Genomic DNA, 24754 nt, shown 5'->3' with positions numbered 1-24754 from the left:
TGTGTAGAGAGAGACAGCCCCCCACCCCGCCCCGCCCCGCCCATCACCCCCGTCCCTGGGAGCCCGCGGGACCCGGCCGGCGAACTCAACCGGCCCGGCCCGGCGCGGGGCCTGGGGCGGGAGGCGGGGCCTGGGGCGGGAGGAGGCGGCGGCGGGGAAGCCCAGAGAGGCTCGGCTTCTCGAGCGGGGCAGGGGCGTCCTCCGCCGCCGTCTAGGGCCACACCACCCTGAACGCCCCCGATCTCGTCTGGTCTCGGAAGCTAAGCAGGGTCGGGCCTGGTTAGTACTTGGATGGGAGACCGCCTGGGAATACCGGGTGCCACAGGCTGCCGCTTTTTTTTTTTTTTTTGCCTCTTGTTCTGTCCCCTTTCTGGGAGCGCGGCGGCGGCCCGGGGTGGGGGTCACCCCCACCCTCAGCGCCCGCGCGGTGCCTGGCGCCCCAGCCCGCACCGTGGGGCCTCCTCTTGTCCCAAGCCGCGACACCGCCGCCACGCGGCAGCATGCGTGGCATCTGGACTGTCAGGTCTCAGACCAAAGGTCTGCTCTGTGGGAACCGACACGCTGGAGGAAACCTTGAGAGTCTGAGAGGGGAGGGAGTTCCAGAAGAAGGCCAGGATGTCATTTTGAGGGAGTATGTGACCAGAACTCGTCCCGTTGCTTTTGGGGTTCTATGGGCTACACGCAGGAATCTTTGGTGGTGGCACCTGATGTTGGGGGATCCGGAGTCACACCCAGACCTGCTCCACAGGCCTCCTTTTACTTTTCTCTTCGGATTCATTATTTTTAAAAAGTGTCTCTTACCTCTAGGATTGCATTTTCTTTTCTCTCTCTTTTCAAGCAGATGATGGGAGTACAAGTATGCAGGTGACATGTGTTGCCCGTGCCCCCCTCCCCCCTGTGTTCTTTTTTTTTTTTTTTTTTTTTTGAGACAGAGTCTCGTTTTGCTGCCCAGGCTAGAGTGAGTGCCATGGCGTCAGCCTAGCTCACAGCAACCTCAATCTCCGGGCTCAAGCAATCCTGCTGCCTCAGCCTCCCGAGTAGTTGGGACTACAGGCATGCACCACCACGCCCGGCTGTGTTTTTCTATATATATTAGTTGGCCAATTAATTTCTTTCTATTTTTAGTAGAGACGGGGTCTCGCTCTTGCTCAGGCTGGTTTCGAACTCCTGACCTGGAGCAATCCGCCCGCCTCGGCCTCCCAGAGAGCTAGGATTACAGGCGTGAGCCACCGCGCCCGGCCCCCCCTGTGTTCTTATTCATATACCTCTCATGTTGTTCCAGCGTATTGTGGGGGTACCAATGTTAAGGTCGGGTGCCTTGCCCTCTCCAAGCCTCCCCCCTCGGGTCAGAGCTTCAAGTGCGCCCATCCCCCAGTCGGTGCGCGCCCATCCCCCAGTCGGTGCGCACCCACCCCATGCCTAATGGATGTGTATGCCCCTCCCCTCCCCCCACCCGCCCGACACCCACCCGATGAAGGTGATTCCTCTCTGTCCACTTAGGTGTCCATCCGTTCGTACCAATTTGCTGGTGAGCGCGCTCACGTGGTGCTCGTGTGTCCATTCTTGGGATACTTGGCTTACTGGAACGGGTTCCAGCTCTGGCCAGGAGAACACGAGAGGCGCCCTCTCACCGCTGCTCCTCACAGCCGAATGGCACTCCGTGGTGTCCACGCGCCACATTTTATTGATGCACTCCTGGATGGAGGGGCACTCGGGTCGCTTCCACGTCTTTGCGATTGTGAATTGTGCCCTAACTGTCACCCTAACCCTTACCCAGCCCGTCTCCTCTGCCCCTGCCTGACGCACTCCTCCCCGGCCAGGCCCGTCACTGTCCTGGGCCCCCGCCTGACCGGCTCCTCCCCGCCCGGCCGGTCACCGTCCTCTGCCCCTGCCTGACACGCTCCTTCCCGCCCGGCCTCTCACCGTCCTCGGCCCCTGCCTGACCGGCTCCTCCGTCGCCCGGGCCTTCCAAGGGCTTGGTGTGGACGCTGCTTCCAGGAAGCCCTCCAGAAACCCGGCAGCAGGGTGGCCGCAGCAGTCTCCAGCAGCCGTCCCTAAGTCGCGTGAGTGCGGGGGACGTGCCCCCGCTGTGCCGCGGGGGCCCAGCCTGGTGTCTTCCCTGAGGCCCTGCGGCTGCCGGCTGGGCTGCCGCTCCCCGCAAGGGGAGAGCCGCGGAGGTGGGGACCGCCTCCTGATGGGGACGTACACGCAGCTCTCCACGTCGGATTCCGGGGCTCTCTGTCCTGCCCGAAGGCCCAGCTGGCCTGCGGGTCCTTAGAGTGGCAAAAACATCCGAAAACTGAGATTGAGGGTCCGGTGGGTGTCTGCACTTTTGTGCTGGGCACCCCAGGGAGGCCCGGGGGCTGGCTGGACAACGTGGTCTGCTGGGCGGGGGGGTTGGAGGAGCAACTGATGCCCTTTGCACTTTGGGTAGCAAGAGTCTGAGGTGTCTCTGAGCCCTGTGCCCTGTGAGGTGGGAGGCGGGGGGGAGGAGGAGGAGGAGGAGGAGGAGGAGGTGGGAAGGGCCGGGGCCTGCAGTCCTGTTCCCGGGGTGGCACGGCAAGTGGCTTCTTCCACAGGCTGCTTGGCCTGGGCTCCCTGCACCTGGGCCTTTGGAGGACCGGCCCTGTGCTTGCCAACACTTCCTGCAGGGACCCAGAGCTGGGAGGTGGCATCTCTCAGCCCTGGGTCGGGCAGAGCCCCAGCGGGCCATGCCCACAACCTCTGTCAGCACCGGTCCCCCAGAAGGCTCCTTTGGGACCAGGATTCTCTTGCGGTGACTCTTTAAGGTCTGGCCCCTGGATGGAGGGGCACCAGGAGTAGAGGAGCAGGAAGGGGAAGGGGGTGGCCATGCGAGGGGACACTTTGAGGCCAAGTCCCAGCTTCAGCCTGATCCTCCTGGGAACCCCGCTCTGAGACAAGGAGCCGGGCTTCGCATTCCCACAGCAGCCAGTCGTGGGCTGAGGACACCTGGGGCGTTGGGAACTCCCTGGCTTCTCCTTGGTTTAACGTCTAGAGCTGCTTGTGAATCGCGCCGCCACACACACCCGAGCGCAGGTGTCTTCCGCACAGACTGCGGGCCTCGCTCTTCTGAATGCCGCTAGCTCGCCACCCACCCACCCACGGGTGAACCTGGTCAGGGTGCTTTCTCTCAGGGGCAGACTCTTTTCCGGGCGGGCTACCGGTGTCTCTGTTTGCTCGTTTCTTTCTTCCATTTCGGGAAAGTCTTCCTTGCTGGGTGTGGAAATCTCCTATGCCTTCCCAAGCCTATTCTGTCAGCTTTAAAATTCTCTTTCAGTTGCCACCCTCACAGATGGATTAGGAAACTCTTTCCGGTGCACTCATTAGTGAAATGACCTCCAGGAAGCTGGAATCCAATATCTAATGGCCGATTTTTAGCGAGTCCACACGCCAGGGTGGTCGGGGTCCAATGCAGCCCCGGCCAGGCCCAGGCCCCTTGGACTGGGCCACAGGAGGACACGGAGGAGGGTCCCGGCCCCCACGAAGCGGTGCCGGCAGTTCTCCACGGGCTTGGGCGTTTTCCAGAGGTAGGAGATGGAGGGGACTGATTTCTTCAGCGCCCCCCAAACCACGCCACCCCACCCCACCCATGGGACACATCCCCAGAGAGAGACGCCCCGTACACTGGCTGTGCCCCAGCCCTGGCCCGGGGGAATAGGCGGCAGCCCACCCACGGGGCGAGGGGGGGGCGCAGCTGAAAGGGGTTGTGGGGGAGGGCGGCCCCTGGCTGGGGTCAAAGGGCGAGCGTCCCGCGCGTGCGCAGTCAGCGGCAGCGACGCGCTGGGGGTGGGCAGCGGGTAGGTGAAGGAGGCCGGGCGAGGAGACGAGGGGGGCTGGGAGGGCTCCACCTTGGCGAGTCCAGCCGTGGAGGCGCATCTTGTGTGAGTGTGAGTGAGTGTGAGTGTGTGTGTGTGTGTGTGTGTGTAGAGAGAGACAGCCCCCCACCCCGCCCCGCCCCGCCCATCACCCCCGTCCCTGGGAGCCCGCGGGACCCGGCCGGCGAACTCAACCGGCCCGGCCCGGCGCGGGGCCTGGGGCGGGAGGCGGGGCCTGGGGCGGGAGGAGGCGGCGGCGGGGAAGCCCAGAGAGGCTCGGCTTCTCGAGCGGGGCAGGGGCGTCCTCCGCCGCCGTCTAGGGCCACACCACCCTGAACGCCCCCGATCTCGTCTGGTCTCGGAAGCTAAGCAGGGTCGGGCCTGGTTAGTACTTGGATGGGAGACCGCCTGGGAATACCGGGTGCCACAGGCTGCCGCTTTTTTTTTTTTTTTTGCCTCTTGTTCTGTCCCCTTTCTGGGAGCGCGGCGGCGGCCCGGGGTGGGGGTCACCCCCACCCTCAGCGCCCGCGCGGTGCCTGGCGCCCCAGCCCGCACCGTGGGGCCTCCTCTTGTCCCAAGCCGCGACACCGCCGCCACGCGGCAGCATGCGTGGCATCTGGACTGTCAGGTCTCAGACCAAAGGTCTGCTCTGTGGGAACCGACACGCTGGAGGAAACCTTGAGAGTCTGAGAGGGGAGGGAGTTCCAGAAGAAGGCCAGGATGTCATTTTGAGGGAGTATGTGACCAGAACTCGTCCCGTTGCTTTTGGGGTTCTATGGGCTACACGCAGGAATCTTTGGTGGTGGCACCTGATGTTGGGGGATCCGGAGTCACACCCAGACCTGCTCCACAGGCCTCCTTTTACTTTTCTCTTCGGATTCATTATTTTTAAAAAGTGTCTCTTACCTCTAGGATTGCATTTTCTTTTCTCTCTCTTTTCAAGCAGATGATGGGAGTACAAGTATGCAGGTGACATGTGTTGCCCGTGCCCCCCTCCCCCCTGTGTTCTTTTTTTTTTTTTTTTTTTTTTGAGACAGAGTCTCGTTTTGCTGCCCAGGCTAGAGTGAGTGCCATGGCGTCAGCCTAGCTCACAGCAACCTCAATCTCCGGGCTCAAGCAATCCTGCTGCCTCAGCCTCCCGAGTAGTTGGGACTACAGGCATGCACCACCACGCCCGGCTGTGTTTTTCTATATATATTAGTTGGCCAATTAATTTCTTTCTATTTTTAGTAGAGACGGGGTCTCGCTCTTGCTCAGGCTGGTTTCGAACTCCTGACCTGGAGCAATCCGCCCGCCTCGGCCTCCCAGAGAGCTAGGATTACAGGCGTGAGCCACCGCGCCCGGCCCCCCCTGTGTTCTTATTCATATACCTCTCATGTTGTTCCAGCGTATTGTGGGGGTACCAATGTTAAGGTCGGGTGCCTTGCCCTCTCCAAGCCTCCCCCCTCGGGTCAGAGCTTCAAGTGCGCCCATCCCCCAGTCGGTGCGCGCCCATCCCCCAGTCGGTGCGCACCCACCCCATGCCTAATGGATGTGTATGCCCCTCCCCTCCCCCCACCCGCCCGACACCCACCCGATGAAGGTGATTCCTCTCTGTCCACTTAGGTGTCCATCCGTTCGTACCAATTTGCTGGTGAGCGCGCTCACGTGGTGCTCGTGTGTCCATTCTTGGGATACTTGGCTTACTGGAACGGGTTCCAGCTCTGGCCAGGAGAACACGAGAGGCGCCCTCTCACCGCTGCTCCTCACAGCCGAATGGCACTCCGTGGTGTCCACGCGCCACATTTTATTGATGCACTCCTGGATGGAGGGGCACTCGGGTCGCTTCCACGTCTTTGCGATTGTGAATTGTGCCCTAACTGTCACCCTAACCCTTACCCAGCCCGTCTCCTCTGCCCCTGCCTGACGCACTCCTCCCCGGCCAGGCCCGTCACTGTCCTGGGCCCCCGCCTGACCGGCTCCTCCCCGCCCGGCCGGTCACCGTCCTCTGCCCCTGCCTGACACGCTCCTTCCCGCCCGGCCTCTCACCGTCCTCGGCCCCTGCCTGACCGGCTCCTCCGTCGCCCGGGCCTTCCAAGGGCTTGGTGTGGACGCTGCTTCCAGGAAGCCCTCCAGAAACCCGGCAGCAGGGTGGCCGCAGCAGTCTCCAGCAGCCGTCCCTAAGTCGCGTGAGTGCGGGGGACGTGCCCCCGCTGTGCCGCGGGGGCCCAGCCTGGTGTCTTCCCTGAGGCCCTGCGGCTGCCGGCTGGGCTGCCGCTCCCCGCAAGGGGAGAGCCGCGGAGGTGGGGACCGCCTCCTGATGGGGACGTACACGCAGCTCTCCACGTCGGATTCCGGGGCTCTCTGTCCTGCCCGAAGGCCCAGCTGGCCTGCGGGTCCTTAGAGTGGCAAAAACATCCGAAAACTGAGATTGAGGGTCCGGTGGGTGTCTGCACTTTTGTGCTGGGCACCCCAGGGAGGCCCGGGGGCTGGCTGGACAACGTGGTCTGCTGGGCGGGGGGGTTGGAGGAGCAACTGATGCCCTTTGCACTTTGGGTAGCAAGAGTCTGAGGTGTCTCTGAGCCCTGTGCCCTGTGAGGTGGGAGGCGGGGGGGAGGAGGAGGAGGAGGAGGAGGAGGAGGTGGGAAGGGCCGGGGCCTGCAGTCCTGTTCCCGGGGTGGCACGGCAAGTGGCTTCTTCCACAGGCTGCTTGGCCTGGGCTCCCTGCACCTGGGCCTTTGGAGGACCGGCCCTGTGCTTGCCAACACTTCCTGCAGGGACCCAGAGCTGGGAGGTGGCATCTCTCAGCCCTGGGTCGGGCAGAGCCCCAGCGGGCCATGCCCACAACCTCTGTCAGCACCGGTCCCCCAGAAGGCTCCTTTGGGACCAGGATTCTCTTGCGGTGACTCTTTAAGGTCTGGCCCCTGGATGGAGGGGCACCAGGAGTAGAGGAGCAGGAAGGGGAAGGGGGTGGCCATGCGAGGGGACACTTTGAGGCCAAGTCCCAGCTTCAGCCTGATCCTCCTGGGAACCCCGCTCTGAGACAAGGAGCCGGGCTTCGCATTCCCACAGCAGCCAGTCGTGGGCTGAGGACACCTGGGGCGTTGGGAACTCCCTGGCTTCTCCTTGGTTTAACGTCTAGAGCTGCTTGTGAATCGCGCCGCCACACACACCCGAGCGCAGGTGTCTTCCGCACAGACTGCGGGCCTCGCTCTTCTGAATGCCGCTAGCTCGCCACCCACCCACCCACGGGTGAACCTGGTCAGGGTGCTTTCTCTCAGGGGCAGACTCTTTTCCGGGCGGGCTACCGGTGTCTCTGTTTGCTCGTTTCTTTCTTCCATTTCGGGAAAGTCTTCCTTGCTGGGTGTGGAAATCTCCTATGCCTTCCCAAGCCTATTCTGTCAGCTTTCAAATTCTCTTTCAGTTGCCACCCTCACAGATGGATTAGGAAACTCTTTCCGGTGCACTCATTAGTGAAATGACCTCCAGGAAGCTGGAATCCAATATCTAATGGCCGATTTTTAGCGAGTCCACACGCCAGGGTGGTCGGGGTCCAATGCAGCCCCGGCCAGGCCCAGGCCCCTTGGACTGGGCCACAGGAGGACACGGAGGAGGGTCCCGGCCCCCACGAAGCGGTGCCGGCAGTTCTCCACGGGCTTGGGCGTTTTCCAGAGGTAGGAGATGGAGGGGACTGATTTCTTCAGCGCCCCCCAAACCACGCCACCCCACCCCACCCATGGGACACATCCCCAGAGAGAGACGCCCCGTACACTGGCTGTGCCCCAGCCCTGGCCCGGGGGAATAGGCGGCAGCCCACCCACGGGGCGAGGGGGGGGCGCAGCTGAAAGGGGTTGTGGGGGAGGGCGGCCCCTGGCTGGGGTCAAAGGGCGAGCGTCCCGCGCGTGCGCAGTCAGCGGCAGCGACGCGCTGGGGGTGGGCAGCGGGTAGGTGAAGGAGGCCGGGCGAGGAGACGAGGGGGGCTGGGAGGGCTCCACCTTGGCGAGTCCAGCCGTGGAGGCGCATCTTGTGTGAGTGTGAGTGAGTGTGAGTGTGTGTGTGTGTGTGTGTGTGTAGAGAGAGACAGCCCCCCACCCCGCCCCGCCCCGCCCATCACCCCCGTCCCTGGGAGCCCGCGGGACCCGGCCGGCGAACTCAACCGGCCCGGCCCGGCGCGGGGCCTGGGGCGGGAGGCGGGGCCTGGGGCGGGAGGAGGCGGCGGCGGGGAAGCCCAGAGAGGCTCGGCTTCTCGAGCGGGGCAGGGGCGTCCTCCGCCGCCGTCTAGGGCCACACCACCCTGAACGCCCCCGATCTCGTCTGGTCTCGGAAGCTAAGCAGGGTCGGGCCTGGTTAGTACTTGGATGGGAGACCGCCTGGGAATACCGGGTGCCACAGGCTGCCGCTTTTTTTTTTTTTTTTGCCTCTTGTTCTGTCCCCTTTCTGGGAGCGCGGCGGCGGCCCGGGGTGGGGGTCACCCCCACCCTCAGCGCCCGCGCGGTGCCTGGCGCCCCAGCCCGCACCGTGGGGCCTCCTCTTGTCCCAAGCCGCGACACCGCCGCCACGCGGCAGCATGCGTGGCATCTGGACTGTCAGGTCTCAGACCAAAGGTCTGCTCTGTGGGAACCGACACGCTGGAGGAAACCTTGAGAGTCTGAGAGGGGAGGGAGTTCCAGAAGAAGGCCAGGATGTCATTTTGAGGGAGTATGTGACCAGAACTCGTCCCGTTGCTTTTGGGGTTCTATGGGCTACACGCAGGAATCTTTGGTGGTGGCACCTGATGTTGGGGGATCCGGAGTCACACCCAGACCTGCTCCACAGGCCTCCTTTTACTTTTCTCTTCGGATTCATTATTTTTAAAAAGTGTCTCTTACCTCTAGGATTGCATTTTCTTTTCTCTCTCTTTTCAAGCAGATGATGGGAGTACAAGTATGCAGGTGACATGTGTTGCCCGTGCCCCCCTCCCCCCTGTGTTCTTTTTTTTTTTTTTTTTTTTTGAGACAGAGTCTCGTTTTGCTGCCCAGGCTAGAGTGAGTGCCATGGCGTCAGCCTAGCTCACAGCAACCTCAATCTCCGGGCTCAAGCAATCCTGCTGCCTCAGCCTCCCGAGTAGTTGGGACTACAGGCATGCACCACCACGCCCGGCTGTGTTTTTCTATATATATTAGTTGGCCAATTAATTTCTTTCTATTTTTAGTAGAGACGGGGTCTCGCTCTTGCTCAGGCTGGTTTCGAACTCCTGACCTGGAGCAATCCGCCCGCCTCGGCCTCCCAGAGAGCTAGGATTACAGGCGTGAGCCACCGCGCCCGGCCCCCCCTGTGTTCTTATTCATATACCTCTCATGTTGTTCCAGCGTATTGTGGGGGTACCAATGTTAAGGTCGGGTGCCTTGCCCTCTCCAAGCCTCCCCCCTCGGGTCAGAGCTTCAAGTGCGCCCATCCCCCAGTCGGTGCGCGCCCATCCCCCAGTCGGTGCGCACCCACCCCATGCCTAATGGATGTGTATGCCCCTCCCCTCCCCCCACCCGCCCGACACCCACCCGATGAAGGTGATTCCTCTCTGTCCACTTAGGTGTCCATCCGTTCGTACCAATTTGCTGGTGAGCGCGCTCACGTGGTGCTCGTGTGTCCATTCTTGGGATACTTGGCTTACTGGAACGGGTTCCAGCTCTGGCCAGGAGAACACGAGAGGCGCCCTCTCACCGCTGCTCCTCACAGCCGAATGGCACTCCGTGGTGTCCACGCGCCACATTTTATTGATGCACTCCTGGATGGAGGGGCACTCGGGTCGCTTCCACGTCTTTGCGATTGTGAATTGTGCCCTAACTGTCACCCTAACCCTTACCCAGCCCGTCTCCTCTGCCCCTGCCTGACGCACTCCTCCCCGGCCAGGCCCGTCACTGTCCTGGGCCCCCGCCTGACCGGCTCCTCCCCGCCCGGCCGGTCACCGTCCTCTGCCCCTGCCTGACACGCTCCTTCCCGCCCGGCCTCTCACCGTCCTCGGCCCCTGCCTGACCGGCTCCTCCGTCGCCCGGGCCTTCCAAGGGCTTGGTGTGGACGCTGCTTCCAGGAAGCCCTCCAGAAACCCGGCAGCAGGGTGGCCGCAGCAGTCTCCAGCAGCCGTCCCTAAGTCGCGTGAGTGCGGGGGACGTGCCCCCGCTGTGCCGCGGGGGCCCAGCCTGGTGTCTTCCCTGAGGCCCTGCGGCTGCCGGCTGGGCTGCCGCTCCCCGCAAGGGGAGAGCCGCGGAGGTGGGGACCGCCTCCTGATGGGGACGTACACGCAGCTCTCCACGTCGGATTCCGGGGCTCTCTGTCCTGCCCGAAGGCCCAGCTGGCCTGCGGGTCCTTAGAGTGGCAAAAACATCCGAAAACTGAGATTGAGGGTCCGGTGGGTGTCTGCACTTTTGTGCTGGGCACCCCAGGGAGGCCCGGGGGCTGGCTGGACAACGTGGTCTGCTGGGCGGGGGGGTTGGAGGAGCAACTGATGCCCTTTGCACTTTGGGTAGCAAGAGTCTGAGGTGTCTCTGAGCCCTGTGCCCTGTGAGGTGGGAGGCGGGGGGGAGGAGGAGGAGGAGGAGGAGGAGGAGGTGGGAAGGGCCGGGGCCTGCAGTCCTGTTCCCGGGGTGGCACGGCAAGTGGCTTCTTCCACAGGCTGCTTGGCCTGGGCTCCCTGCACCTGGGCCTTTGGAGGACCGGCCCTGTGCTTGCCAACACTTCCTGCAGGGACCCAGAGCTGGGAGGTGGCATCTCTCAGCCCTGGGTCGGGCAGAGCCCCAGCGGGCCATGCCCACAACCTCTGTCAGCACCGGTCCCCCAGAAGGCTCCTTTGGGACCAGGATTCTCTTGCGGTGACTCTTTAAGGTCTGGCCCCTGGATGGAGGGGCACCAGGAGTAGAGGAGCAGGAAGGGGAAGGGGGTGGCCATGCGAGGGGACACTTTGAGGCCAAGTCCCAGCTTCAGCCTGATCCTCCTGGGAACCCCGCTCTGAGACAAGGAGCCGGGCTTCGCATTCCCACAGCAGCCAGTCGTGGGCTGAGGACACCTGGGGCGTTGGGAACTCCCTGGCTTCTCCTTGGTTTAACGTCTAGAGCTGCTTGTGAATCGCGCCGCCACACACACCCGAGCGCAGGTGTCTTCCGCACAGACTGCGGGCCTCGCTCTTCTGAATGCCGCTAGCTCGCCACCCACCCACCCACGGGTGAACCTGGTCAGGGTGCTTTCTCTCAGGGGCAGACTCTTTTCCGGGCGGGCTACCGGTGTCTCTGTTTGCTCGTTTCTTTCTTCCATTTCGGGAAAGTCTTCCTTGCTGGGTGTGGAAATCTCCTATGCCTTCCCAAGCCTATTCTGTCAGCTTTAAAATTCTCTTTCAGTTGCCACCCTCACAGATGGATTAGGAAACTCTTTCCGGTGCACTCATTAGTGAAATGACCTCCAGGAAGCTGGAATCCAATATCTAATGGCCGATTTTTAGCGAGTCCACACGCCAGGGTGGTCGGGGTCCAATGCAGCCCCGGCCAGGCCCAGGCCCCTTGGACTGGGCCACAGGAGGACACGGAGGAGGGTCCCGGCCCCCACGAAGCGGTGCCGGCAGTTCTCCACGGGCTTGGGCGTTTTCCAGAGGTAGGAGATGGAGGGGACTGATTTCTTCAGCGCCCCCCAAACCACGCCACCCCACCCCACCCATGGGACACATCCCCAGAGAGAGACGCCCCGTACACTGGCTGTGCCCCAGCCCTGGCCCGGGGGAATAGGCGGCAGCCCACCCACGGGGCGAGGGGGGGGCGCAGCTGAAAGGGGTTGTGGGGGAGGGCGGCCCCTGGCTGGGGTCAAAGGGCGAGCGTCCCGCGCGTGCGCAGTCAGCGGCAGCGACGCGCTGGGGGTGGGCAGCGGGTAGGTGAAGGAGGCCGGGCGAGGAGACGAGGGGGGCTGGGAGGGCTCCACCTTGGCGAGTCCAGCCGTGGAGGCGCATCTTGTGTGAGTGTGAGTGAGTGTGAGTGTGTGTGTGTGTGTGTGTGTGTAGAGAGAGACAGCCCCCCACCCCGCCCCGCCCCGCCCATCACCCCCGTCCCTGGGAGCCCGCGGGACCCGGCCGGCGAACTCAACCGGCCCGGCCCGGCGCGGGGCCTGGGGCGGGAGGCGGGGCCTGGGGCGGGAGGAGGCGGCGGCGGGGAAGCCCAGAGAGGCTCGGCTTCTCGAGCGGGGCAGGGGCGTCCTCCGCCGCCGTCTAGGGCCACACCACCCTGAACGCCCCCGATCTCGTCTGGTCTCGGAAGCTAAGCAGGGTCGGGCCTGGTTAGTACTTGGATGGGAGACCGCCTGGGAATACCGGGTGCCACAGGCTGCCGCTTTTTTTTTTTTTTTTGCCTCTTGTTCTGTCCCCTTTCTGGGAGCGCGGCGGCGGCCCGGGGTGGGGGTCACCCCCACCCTCAGCGCCCGCGCGGTGCCTGGCGCCCCAGCCCGCACCGTGGGGCCTCCTCTTGTCCCAAGCCGCGACACCGCCGCCACGCGGCAGCATGCGTGGCATCTGGACTGTCAGGTCTCAGACCAAAGGTCTGCTCTGTGGGAACCGACACGCTGGAGGAAACCTTGAGAGTCTGAGAGGGGAGGGAGTTCCAGAAGAAGGCCAGGATGTCATTTTGAGGGAGTATGTGACCAGAACTCGTCCCGTTGCTTTTGGGGTTCTATGGGCTACACGCAGGAATCTTTGGTGGTGGCACCTGATGTTGGGGGATCCGGAGTCACACCCAGACCTGCTCCACAGGCCTCCTTTTACTTTTCTCTTCGGATTCATTATTTTTAAAAAGTGTCTCTTACCTCTAGGATTGCATTTTCTTTTCTCTCTCTTTTCAAGCAGATGATGGGAGTACAAGTATGCAGGTGACATGTGTTGCCCGTGCCCCCCTCCCCCCTGTGTTCTTTTTTTTTTTTTTTTTTTTGAGACAGAGTCTCGTTTTGCTGCCCAGGCTAGAGTGAGTGCCATGGCGTCAGCCTAGCTCACAGCAACCTCAATCTCCGGGCTCAAGCAATCCTGCTGCCTCAGCCTCCCGAGTAGTTGGGACTACAGGCATGCACCACCACGCCCGGCTGTGTTTTTCTATATATATTAGTTGGCCAATTAATTTCTTTCTATTTTTAGTAGAGACGGGGTCTCGCTCTTGCTCAGGCTGGTTTCGAACTCCTGACCTGGAGCAATCCGCCCGCCTCGGCCTCCCAGAGAGCTAGGATTACAGGCGTGAGCCACCGCGCCCGGCCCCCCCTGTGTTCTTATTCATATACCTCTCATGTTGTTCCAGCGTATTGTGGGGGTACCAATGTTAAGGTCGGGTGCCTTGCCCTCTCCAAGCCTCCCCCCTCGGGTCAGAGCTTCAAGTGCGCCCATCCCCCAGTCGGTGCGCACCCACCCCATGCCTAATGGATGTGTATGCCCCTCCCCTCCCCCCACCCGCCCGACACCCACCCGATGAAGGTGATTCCTCTCTGTCCACTTAGGCGTCCATCCGTTCGTACCAATTTGCCGGTGAGCGCGCTCACGTGGTGCTCGTGTGTCCATTCTTGGGATACTTGGCTTACTGGAACGGGTTCCAGCTCTGGCCAGGAGAACACGAGAGGCGCCCTCTCACGGCTGCTCCTCACAGCCGAATGGCACTCCGTGGTGTCCACGCGCCACATTTTATTGATGCACTCCTGGATGGATGGGCACTCGGGTCGCTTCCACGTCTTTGCGATTGTGAATTGTGCCCTAACTGTAACCCTAACCCTTACCCAGCCCGTCTCCTCTGCCCCTGCCTGACGCACTCCTCCCCGGCCAGGCCCGTCACTGTCCTGGGCCCCCGCCTGACCGGCTCCTCCCCGCCCGGCCGGTCACCGTCCTCTGCCCCTGCCTGACACGCTCCTTCCCGCCCGGCCTCTCACCGTCCTCGGCCCCTGCCTGACCGGCTCCTCCGTCGCCCGGGCCTTCCAAGGGCTTGGTGTGGACGCTGCTTCCAGGAAGCCCTCCAGAAACCCGGCAGCAGGGTGGCCGCAGCAGTCTCCAGCAGCCGTCCCTAAGTCGCGTGAGTGCGGGGGACGTGCCCCCGCTGTGCCGCGGGGGCCCAGCCTGGTGTCTTCCCTGAGGCCCTGCGGCTGCCGGCTGGGCTGCCGCTCCCCGCAAGGGGAGAGCCGCGGAGGTGGGGACCGCCTCCTGATGGGGACGTACACGCAGCTCTCCACGTCGGATTCCGGGGCTCTCTGTCCTGCCCGAAGGCCCAGCTGGCCTGCGGGTCCTTAGAGTGGCAAAAACATCCGAAAACTGAGATTGAGGGTCCGGTGGGTGTCTGCACTTTTGTGCTGGGCACCCCAGGGAGGCCCGGGGGCTGGCTGGACAACGTGGTCTGCTGGGCGGGGGGGTTGGAGGAGCAACTGATGCCCTTTGCACTTTGGGTAGCAAGAGTCTGAGGTGTCTCTGAGCCCTGTGCCCTGTGGGGGGGGGCGGGGGGGGAGGAGGAGGAGGAGGAGGAGGAGGTGGGAAGGGCCGGGGCCTGCAGTCCTGTTCCCGGGGTGGCACGGCAAGTGGCTTCTTCCACAGGCTGCTTGGCCTGGGCTCCCTGCACCTGGGCCTTTGGAGGACCGGCCCTGTGCTTGCCAACACTTCCTGCAGGGACCCAGAGCTGGGAGGTGGCATCTCTCAGCCCTGGGTCGGGCAGAGCCCCAGCGGGCCATGCCCACAACCTCTGTCAGCACCGGTCCCCCAGAAGGCTCCTTTGGGACCAGGATTCTCTTGCGGTGACTCTTTAAGGTCTGGCCCCTGGATGGAGGGGCACCAGGAGTAGAGGAGCAGGAAGGGGAAGGGGGTGGCCATGCGAGGGGACACTTTGAGGCCGAGTCCCAGCTTCAGCCTGATCCTCCTGGGAACCCCGCTCTGAGACAAGGAGCCGGGCTTCGCATTCCCACAGCAGCCAGTCGTGGGCTGAGGACACCTGGGGCGTTGGGAACTCCCTGGCTTCTCCTTGGTTTAACGTCTAGAGCTGCTTGTGAATCGCGCCGCCACACACACCCGAGCGCAGGTGTCTTCCGCACAGACTGCGGGCCTCGCTCTTCTGAACGCCGCTAGCTCGCCACCCACCCACGGGTGAACCTGGTCAGGGTGCTTTCTCTCAGGGGCAGACTCTTTTCCGGGCGGGCTACCGGTGTCTCTGTTTGCTCGTTTCTTTCTTCCATTTCGGGAAAGTCTTCCTTGCTGGGTGTGGAAATCTCCTATGCCTTCCCTCGCCTATTCTGTCAGCTTTCAAATTCTCTTTCAGTTGCCACCCTCACAGATGGATTAGGAAACTCTTTCCGGTGCACTCATTAGTGAAATGACCTCCAGGAAGCTGGAATCCAATATCTAATGGCCGATTTTTAGCGAGTCCACACGCCAGGGTGGTCGGGGTCCAATGCAGCCCCGGCCAGGCCCAGGCCCCTTGGACTGGGCCACAGGAGGACACGGAGGAGGGTCCCGGCCCCCACGAAGCGGTGCCGGCAGTTCTCCACGGGCTTGGGCGTTTTCCAGAGGTAGGAGATGGAGGGGACTGATTTCTTCAGCGCCCCCCAAACCACGCCACCCCACCCCACCCATGGGACACATCCCCAGAGAGAGACGCCCCATACACTGGCTGTGCCCCAGCCCTGGCCCGGGGGAATAGGCGGCAGCCCACCCACAGGGCGAGGGGGGGGGGCGCAGCTGAAAGGGGTTGTGGGGGAGGGCGGCCCCTGGCTGGGGTCAAAGGGCGAGCGTCCCGCGCGTGCGCAGTCAGCGGCAGGCAGCGACGCGCTGGGGGTGGGCAGCGGGTAGGTGAAGGAGGCCGGGCGAGGAGACGAGGGGGGCTGGGAGGGCTCCACCTTGGCGAGTCCAGCCGTGGAGGCGCATCTTGTGTGAGTGTGAGTGAGTGTGAGTGTGTGTGTGTGTGTATAGAGAGACAGCCCCCCGCCCCGCCCCGCCCCGCCCCGCCCCGCCCCGCCCATCACCCCCGTCCCTGGGAGCCCGCGGGACCCGGCCGGCGAACTCAACCGGCCCGGCCCGGCGCGGGAGGCGGCGGCGGGGAAGCCCAGAGAGGCTCGGCTTCTTGAGCGGGGCAGGGGCGCCCTCCGCCGCCGTCTAGGGCCACACCACCCTGAACGCCCCCGATCTCGTCTGGTCTGGGAAGCTAAGCAGGGTCGGGCCCGGTTAGTACTTGGATGGGAGACCGCCTGGGAATACCGGGTGCCACAGGCTGCTGCTTTTTTTTTTTTTTTTGCCTCTTGTTCTGTCCCCTTTCTGGGAGCGCGGCGGCGGCCCGGGGTGGGGGTCACCCCCACCCTCAGCGCCCGCGCGGTGCCTGGCGCCCCAGCCCGCACCGTGGGGCCTCCTCTTGTCCCAAGCCGCGACACCGCCGCCACGCGGCAGCATGCGTGGCATCTGGACTGTCAGGTCTCAGACCAAAGGTCTGCTCTGTGGGAACCGACACGCTGGAGGAAACCTTGAGAGTCTGAGAGGGGAGGGAGTTCCAGAAGAAGGCCAGGATGTCATTTTGAGGGAGTATGTGACCAGAACTCGTCCCGTTGCTTTTGGGGTTCTATGGGCTACACGCAGGAATCTTTGGTGGTGGCACCTGATGTTGGGGGATCCGGAGTCACACCCAGACCTGCTCCACAGGCCTCCTTTTACTTTTCTCTTCGGATTCATTATTTTTAAAAAGTGTCTCTTACCTCTAGGATTGCATTTTCTTTTCTCTCTCTCTTCAAGCAGATGATGGGAGTACAAGTATTCAGGTGACATGTGACGCCCGTGCCCCCCTCCCCCCTGCGTTCTTTTTTTTTTTTTTTTTTTGAGGCAGAGTCTCGTTTTGCTGCCCAGGCTAGAGTGAGTGCCATGGCGTCAGCCTAGCTCACAGCAACCTCAATCTCCGGGCTCAAGCAATCCTGCTGCCTCAGCCTCCCGAGTAGTTGGGACTACAGGCATGCACCACCACGCCCGGCTGTGTTTTTCTATATATATTAGTTGGCCAATTAATTTCTTTCTATTTTTAGTAGAGACGGGGTCTCGCTCTTGCTCAGGCTGGTTTCGAACTCCTGACCTGGAGCAATCCGCCCGCCTCGGCCTCCCAGAGAGCTAGGATTACAGGCGTGAGCCACCGCGCCCGGCCCCCCCTGTGTTCTTATTCATATACCTCTCATGTTGTTCCAGCGTATTGTGGGGGTACCAATGTTAAGGTCGGGTGCCTTGCCCTCTCCAAGCCTCCCCCCTCGGGTCAGAGCTTCAAGTGCGCCCATCCCCCAGTCGGTGCGCACCCACCCCATGCCTAATGGATGTGTATGCCCCTCCCCTCCCCCCACCCGCCCGACACCCACCCGATGAAGGTGATTCCTCTCTGTCCACTTAGGCGTCCATCCGTTCGTACCAATTTGCCGGTGAGCGCGCTCACGTGGTGCTCGTGTGTCCATTCTTGGGATACTTGGCTTACTGGAACGGGTTCCAGCTCTGGCCAGGAGAACACGAGAGGCGCCCTCTCACGGCTGCTCCTCACAGCCGAATGGCACTCCGTGGTGTCCACGCGCCACATTTTATTGATGCACTCCTGGATGGATGGGCACTCGGGTCGCTTCCACGTCTTTGCGATTGTGAATTGTGCCCTAACTGTAACCCTAACCCTTACCCAGCCCGTCTCCTCTGCCCCTGCCTGACGCACTCCTCCCCGGCCAGGCCCGTCACTGTCCTGGGCCCCCGCCTGACCGGCTCCTCCCCGCCCGGCCGGTCACCGTCCTCTGCCCCTGCCTGACACGCTCCTTCCCGCCCGGCCTCTCACCGTCCTCGGCCCCTGCCTGACCGGCTCCTCCGTCGCCCGGGCCTTCCAAGGGCTTGGTGTGGACGCTGCTTCCAGGAAGCCCTCCAGAAACCCGGCAGCAGGGTGGCCGCAGCAGTCTCCAGCAGCCGTCCCTAAGTCGCGTGAGTGCGGGGGACGTGCCCCCGCTGTGCCGCGGGGGCCCAGCCTGGTGTCTTCCCTGAGGCCCTGCGGCTGCCGGCTGGGCTGCCGCTCCCCGCAAGGGGAGAGCCGCGGAGGTGGGGACCGCCTCCTGATGGGGACGTACACGCAGCTCTCCACGTCGGATTCCGGGGCTCTCTGTCCTGCCCGAAGGCCCAGCTGGCCTGCGGGTCCTTAGAGTGGCAAAAACATCCGAAAACTGAGATTGAGGGTCCGGTGGGTGTCTGCACTTTTGTGCTGGGCACCCCAGGGAGGCCCGGGGGCTGGCTGGACAACGTGGTCTGCTGGGCGGGGGGGTTGGAGGAGCAACTGATGCCCTTTGCACTTTGGGTAGCAAGAGTCTGAGGTGTCTCTGAGCCCTGTGCCCTGTGAGGGGGGAGGCGGGGGGGAGGAGGAGGAGGAGGAGGAGGAGGAGGTGGGAAGGGCCGGGGCCTGCAGTCCTGTTCCCGGGGTGGCACGGCAAGTGGCTTCTTCCACAGGCTGCTTGGCCTGGGCTCCCTGCACCTGGGCCTTTGGAGGACCGGCCCTGTGCTTGCCAACACTTCCTGCAGGGACCCAGAGCTGGGAGGTGGCATCTCTCAGCCCTGGGTCGGGCAGAGCCCCAGCGGGCCATGCCCACAACCTCTGTCAGCACCGGTCCCCCAGAAGGCTCCTTTGGGACCAGGATTCTCTTGCGGTGACTCTTTAAGGTCTGGCCCCTGGATGGAGGGGCACCAGGAGTAGAGGAGCAGGAAGGGGAAGGGGGTGGCCATGCGAGGGGACACTTTGAGGCCAAGTCCCAGCTTCAGCCTGATCCTCCTGGGAACCCCGCTCTGAGACAAGGAGCCGGGCTTCGCATTCCCACAGCAGCCAGTCGTGGGCTGAGGACACCTGGGGCGTTGGGAACTCCCTGGCTTCTCCTTGGTTTAACGTCTAGAGCTGCTTGTGAATCGCGCCGCCACACACACCCGAGCGCAGGTGTCTTCCGCACAGACTGCGGGCCTCGCTCTTCTGAATGCCGCTAGCTCGCCACCCACCCACCCACGGGTGAACCTGGTCAGGGTGCTTTCTCTCAGGGGCAGACTCTTTTCCGGGCGGGCTACCGGTGTCTCTGTTTGCTCGTTTCTTTCTTCCATTTCGGGAAAGTCTTCCTTGCTGGGTGTGGAAATCTCCTATGCCTTCCCAAGCCTATTCTGTCAGCTTTAAAATTCTCTTTCAGTTGCCACCCTCACAGATGGATTAGGAAACTCTTTCCGGTGCACTCATTAGTGAAATGACCTCCAGGAAGCTGGAATCCAATATCTAATGGCCGATTTTTAGCGAGTCCACACGCCAGGGTGGTCGGGGTCCAATGCAGCCCCGGCCAGGCCCAGGCCCCTTGGACTGGGCCACAGGAGGACACGGAGGAGGGTCCCGGCCCCCACGAAGCGGTGCCGGCAGTTCTCCACGGGCTTGGGCGTTTTCCAGAGGTAGGAGATGGAGGGGACTGATTTCTTCAGCGCCCCCCAAACCACGCCACCCCACCCCACCCATGGGACACATCCCCAGAGAGAGACGCCCCGTACACTGGCTGTGCCCCAGCCCTGGCCCGGGGGAATAGGCGGCAGCCCACCCACAGGGCGAGGGGGGGGCGCAGCTGAAAGGGGTTGTGGGGGAGGGCGGCCCCTGGCTGGGGTCAAAGGGCGAGCGTCCCGCGCGTGCGCAGTCAGCGGCAGCGACGCGCTGGGGGTGGGCAGCGGGTAGGTGAAGGAGGCCGGGCGAGGAGACGAGGGGGGCTGGGAGGGTTCCACCTTGGCGAGTCCAGCCGTGGAGGCGCATCTTGTGTGAGTGTGAGTGAGTGTGAGTGTGTGTGTGTGTGTGTGTGTGTAGAGAGAGACAGCCCCCCACCCCGCCCCGCCCCGCCCATCACCCCCGTCCCTGGGAGCCCGCGGGACCCGGCCGGCGAACTCAACCGGCCCGGCCCGGCGCGGGGCCTGGGGCGGGAGGCGGGGCCTGGGGCGGGAGGAGGCGGCGGCGGGGAAGCCCAGAGAGGCTCGGCTTCTCGAGCGGGGCAGGGGCGTCCTCCGCCGCCGTCTAGGGCCACACCACCCTGAACGCCCCCGATCTCGTCTGGTCTCGGAAGCTAAGCAGGGTCGGGCCTGGTTAGTACTTGGATGGGAGACCGCCTGGGAATACCGGGTGCCACAGGCTGCCGCTTTTTTTTTTTTTTTTGCCTCTTGTTCTGTCCCCTTTCTGGGAGCGCGGCGGCGGCCCGGGGTGGGGGTCACCCCCACCCTCAGCGCCCGCGCGGTGCCTGGCGCCCCAGCCCGCACCGTGGGGCCTCCTCTTGTCCCAAGCCGCGACACCGCCGCCACGCGGCAGCATGCGTGGCATCTGGACTGTCAGGTCTCAGACCAAAGGTCTGCTCTGTGGGAACCGACACGCTGGAGGAAACCTTGAGAGTCTGAGAGGGGAGGGAGTTCCAGAAGAAGGCCAGGATGTCATTTTGAGGGAGTATGTGACCAGAACTCGTCCCGTTGCTTTTGGGGTTCTATGGGCTACACGCAGGAATCTTTGGTGGTGGCACCTGATGTTGGGGGATCCGGAGTCACACCCAGACCTGCTCCACAGGCCTCCTTTTACTTTTCTCTTCGGATTCATTATTTTTAAAAAGTGTCTCTTACCTCTAGGATTGCATTTTCTTTTCTCTCTCTTTTCAAGCAGATGATGGGAGTACAAGTATGCAGGTGACATGTGTTGCCCGTGCCCCCCTCCCCCCTGTGTTCTTTTTTTTTTTTTTTTTTTTGAGACAGAGTCTCGTTTTGCTGCCCAGGCTAGAGTGAGTGCCATGGCGTCAGCCTAGCTCACAGCAACCTCAATCTCCGGGCTCAAGCAATCCTGCTGCCTCAGCCTCCCGAGTAGTTGGGACTACAGGCATGCACCACCACGCCCGGCTGTGTTTTTCTATATATATTAGTTGGCCAATTAATTTCTTTCTATTTTTAGTAGAGACGGGGTCTCGCTCTTGCTCAGGCTGGTTTCGAACTCCTGACCTGGAGCAATCCGCCCGCCTCGGCCTCCCAGAGAGCTAGGATTACAGGCGTGAGCCACCGCGCCCGGCCCCCCCTGTGTTCTTATTCATATACCTCTCATGTTGTTCCAGCGTATTGTGGGGGTACCAATGTTAAGGTCGGGTGCCTTGCCCTCTCCAAGCCTCCCCCCTCGGGTCAGAGCTTCAAGTGCGCCCATCCCCCAGTCGGTGCGCACCCACCCCATGCCTAATGGATGTGTATGCCCCTCCCCTCCCCCCACCCGCCCGACACCCACCCGATGAAGGTGATTCCTCTCTGTCCACTTAGGCGTCCATCCGTTCGTACCAATTTGCCGGTGAGCGCGCTCACGTGGTGCTCGTGTGTCCATTCTTGGGATACTTGGCTTACTGGAACGGGTTCCAGCTCTGGCCAGGAGAACACGAGAGGCGCCCTCTCACGGCTGCTCCTCACAGCCGAATGGCACTCCGTGGTGTCCACGCGCCACATTTTATTGATGCACTCCTGGATGGATGGGCACTCGGGTCGCTTCCACGTCTTTGCGATTGTGAATTGTGCCCTAACTGTAACCCTAACCCTTACCCAGCCCGTCTCCTCTGCCCCTGCCTGACGCACTCCTCCCCGGCCAGGCCCGTCACTGTCCTGGGCCCCCGCCTGACCGGCTCCTCCCCGCCCGGCCGGTCACCGTCCTCTGCCCCTGCCTGACACGCTCCTTCCCGCCCGGCCTCTCACCGTCCTCGGCCCCTGCCTGACCGGCTCCTCCGTCGCCCGGGCCTTCCAAGGGCTTGGTGTGGACGCTGCTTCCAGGAAGCCCTCCAGAAACCCGGCAGCAGGGTGGCCGCAGCAGTCTCCAGCAGCCGTCCCTAAGTCGCGTGAGTGCGGGGGACGTGCCCCCGCTGTGCCGCGGGGGCCCAGCCTGGTGTCTTCCCTGAGGCCCTGCGGCTGCCGGCTGGGCTGCCGCTCCCCGCAAGGGGAGAGCCGCGGAGGTGGGGACCGCCTCCTGATGGGGACGTACACGCAGCTCTCCACGTCGGATTCCGGGGCTCTCTGTCCTGCCCGAAGGCCCAGCTGGCCTGCGGGTCCTTAGAGTGGCAAAAACATCCGAAAACTGAGATTGAGGGTCCGGTGGGTGTCTGCACTTTTGTGCTGGGCACCCCAGGGAGGCCCGGGGGCTGGCTGGACAACGTGGTCTGCTGGGCGGGGGGGTTGGAGGAGCAACTGATGCCCTTTGCACTTTGGGTAGCAAGAGTCTGAGGTGTCTCTGAGCCCTGTGCCCTGTGGGGGGGGGCGGGGGGGGAGGAGGAGGAGGAGGAGGAGGAGGTGGGAAGGGCCGGGGCCTGCAGTCCTGTTCCCGGGGTGGCACGGCAAGTGGCTTCTTCCACAGGCTGCTTGGCCTGGGCTCCCTGCACCTGGGCCTTTGGAGGACCGGCCCTGTGCTTGCCAACACTTCCTGCAGGGACCCAGAGCTGGGAGGTGGCATCTCTCAGCCCTGGGTCGGGCAGAGCCCCAGCGGGCCATGCCCACAACCTCTCTCAGCACCGGTCCCCCAGAAGGCTCCTTTGGGACCAGGATTCTCTTGCGGTGACTCTTTAAGGTCTGGCCCCTGGATGGAGGGGCACCAGGAGTAGAGGAGCAGGAAGGGGAAGGGGGTGGCCATGCGAGGGGACACTTTGAGGCCGAGTCCCAGCTTCAGCCTGATCCTCCTGGGAACCCCGCTCTGAGACAAGGAGCCGGGCTTCGCATTCCCACAGCAGCCAGTCGTGGGCTGAGGACACCTGGGGCGTTGGGAACTCCCTGGCTTCTCCTTGGTTTAACGTCTAGAGCTGCTTGTGAATCGCGCCGCCACACACACCCGAGCGCAGGTGTCTTCCGCACAGACTGCGGGCCTGGCTCTTCTGAACGCCGCTAGCTCGCCACCCACCCACGGGTGAACCTGGTCAGGGTGCTTTCTCTCAGGGGCAGACTCTTTTCCGGGCGGGCTACCGGTGTCTCTGTTTGCTCGTTTCTTTCTTCCATTTCGGGAAAGTCTTCCTTGCTGGGTGTGGAAATCTCCTATGCCTTCCCTCGCCTATTCTGTCAGCTTTCAAATTCTCTTTCAGTTGCCACCCTCACAGATGGATTAGGAAACTCTTTCCGGTGCACTCATTAGTGAAATGACCTCCAGGAAGCTGGAATCCAATATCTAATGGCCGATTTTTAGCGAGTCCACACGCCAGGGTGGTCGGGGTCCAATGCAGCCCCGGCCAGGCCCAGGCCCCTTGGACTGGGCCACAGGAGGACACGGAGGAGGGTCCCGGCCCCCACGAAGCGGTGCCGGCAGTTCTCCACGGGCTTGGGCGTTTTCCAGAGGTAGGAGATGGAGGGGACTGATTTCTTCAGCGCCCCCCAAACCACGCCACCCCACCCCACCCATGGGACACATCCCCAGAGAGAGACGCCCCATACACTGGCTGTGCCCCAGCCCTGGCCCGGGGGAATAGGCGGCAGCCCACCCACAGGGCGAGGGGGGGGGGCGCAGCTGAAAGGGGTTGTGGGGGAGGGCGGCCCCTGGCTGGGGTCAAAGGGCGAGCGTCCCGCGCGTGCGCAGTCAGCGGCAGGCAGCGACGCGCTGGGGGTGGGCAGCGGGTAGGTGAAGGAGGCCGGGCGAGGAGACGAGGGGGGCTGGGAGGGCTCCACCTTGGCGAGTCCAGCCGTGGAGGCGCATCTTGTGTGAGTGTGAGTGAGTGTGAGTGTGTGTGTGTGTGTATAGAGAGACAGCCCCCCGCCCCGCCCCGCCCCGCCCATCACCCCCGTCCCTGGGAGCCCGCGGGACCCGGCCGGCGAACTCAACCGGCCCGGCCTGGCGCGGGGCCTGGGGCGGGAGGCGGGGCCTGGGGCGGGAGGCGGCGGCGGCGGCGGGGAAGCCCAGAGAGGCTCGGCTTCTCGAGCGGGGCAGGGGCGTCCTCCGCCGCCGTCTAGGGCCACACCACCCTGAACGCCCCCGATCTCGTCTGGTCTCGGAAGCTAAGCAGGGTCGGGCCTGGTTAGTACTTGGATGGGAGACCGCCTGGGAATACCGGGTGCCACAGGCTGCCGCTTTTTTTTTTTTTTTTGCCTCTTGTTCTGTCCCCTTTCTGGGAGCGCGGCGGCGGCCCGGGGTGGGGGTCACCCCCACCCTCAGCGCCCGCGCGGTGCCTGGCGCCCCAGCCCGCACCGTGGGGCCTCCTCTTGTCCCAAGCCGCGACACCGCCGCCACGCGGCAGCATGCGTGGCATCTGGACTGTCAGGTCTCAGACCAAAGGTCTGCTCTGTGGGAACCGACACGCTGGAGGAAACCTTGAGAGTCTGAGAGGGGAGGGAGTTCCAGAAGAAGGCCAGGATGTCATTTTGAGGGAGTATGTGACCAGAACTCGTCCCGTTGCTTTTGGGGTTCTATGGGCTACACGCAGGAATCTTTGGTGGTGGCACCTGATGTTGGGGGATCCGGAGTCACACCCAGACCTGCTCCACAGGCCTCCTTTTACTTTTCTCTTCGGATTCATTATTTTTAAAAAGTGTCTCTTACCTCTAGGATTGCATTTTCTTTTCTCTCTCTTTTCAAGCAGATGATGGGAGTACAAGTATGCAGGTGACATGTGTTGCCCGTGCCCCCCTCCCCCCTGTGTTCTTTTTTTTTTTTTTTTTTTTGAGACAGAGTCTCGTTTTGCTGCCCAGGCTAGAGTGAGTGCCATGGCGTCAGCCTAGCTCACAGCAACCTCAATCTCCGGGCTCAAGCAATCCTGCTGCCTCAGCCTCCCGAGTAGTTGGGACTACAGGCATGCACCACCACGCCCGGCTGTGTTTTTCTATATATATTAGTTGGCCAATTAATTTCTTTCTATTTTTAGTAGAGACGGGGTCTCGCTCTTGCTCAGGCTGGTTTCGAACTCCTGACCTGGAGCAATCCGCCCGCCTCGGCCTCCCAGAGAGCTAGGATTACAGG

At 63.0% G+C, this 24754-nt stretch overlaps 6 non-coding genes and 1 pseudogene across 6 annotated transcripts; all 7 read left to right on the top strand.

Annotated features, from left to right (window-relative positions):
* The first annotated feature begins 209 nt into the window (after positions 1–209).
* Positions 210–328, top strand: LOC142864709 (5S ribosomal RNA). Its single transcript, XR_012915057.1, has one exon. It is a non-coding gene; the product is annotated as a 5S ribosomal RNA (ribosomal RNA).
* Positions 329–4150: 3822 nt separating this feature from the next.
* Positions 4151–4269, top strand: LOC142864707 (5S ribosomal RNA). Its single transcript, XR_012915055.1, has one exon. It is a non-coding gene; the product is annotated as a 5S ribosomal RNA (ribosomal RNA).
* A 3822-nt stretch (positions 4270–8091) lies between these two features.
* LOC142864706 (5S ribosomal RNA) lies at positions 8092–8210 on the top strand. Its single transcript, XR_012915054.1, has one exon. It is a non-coding gene; the product is annotated as a 5S ribosomal RNA (ribosomal RNA).
* A 3821-nt stretch (positions 8211–12031) lies between these two features.
* Positions 12032–12150, top strand: LOC142864705 (5S ribosomal RNA). The gene has a single exon (XR_012915053.1). It is a non-coding gene; the product is annotated as a 5S ribosomal RNA (ribosomal RNA).
* Positions 12151–15919: 3769 nt separating this feature from the next.
* LOC142864453 (uncharacterized) lies at positions 15920–16038 on the top strand (annotated as a pseudogene).
* Positions 16039–19835: 3797 nt separating this feature from the next.
* Positions 19836–19954, top strand: LOC142864704 (5S ribosomal RNA). Its single transcript, XR_012915052.1, has one exon. It is a non-coding gene; the product is annotated as a 5S ribosomal RNA (ribosomal RNA).
* A 3791-nt stretch (positions 19955–23745) lies between these two features.
* On the top strand, positions 23746–23864 carry LOC142864703 (5S ribosomal RNA). Its single transcript, XR_012915051.1, has one exon. It is a non-coding gene; the product is annotated as a 5S ribosomal RNA (ribosomal RNA).
* Positions 23865–24754: the final 890 nt, after the last annotated feature.

This window comes from Microcebus murinus, chromosome 25, assembly GCF_040939455.1.
Source record: "Microcebus murinus isolate Inina chromosome 25, M.murinus_Inina_mat1.0, whole genome shotgun sequence".
Lineage (NCBI taxonomy): Eukaryota > Metazoa > Chordata > Mammalia > Primates > Cheirogaleidae > Microcebus > Microcebus murinus.
This window is presented reverse-complemented; position numbering and strand designations above follow the sequence as displayed.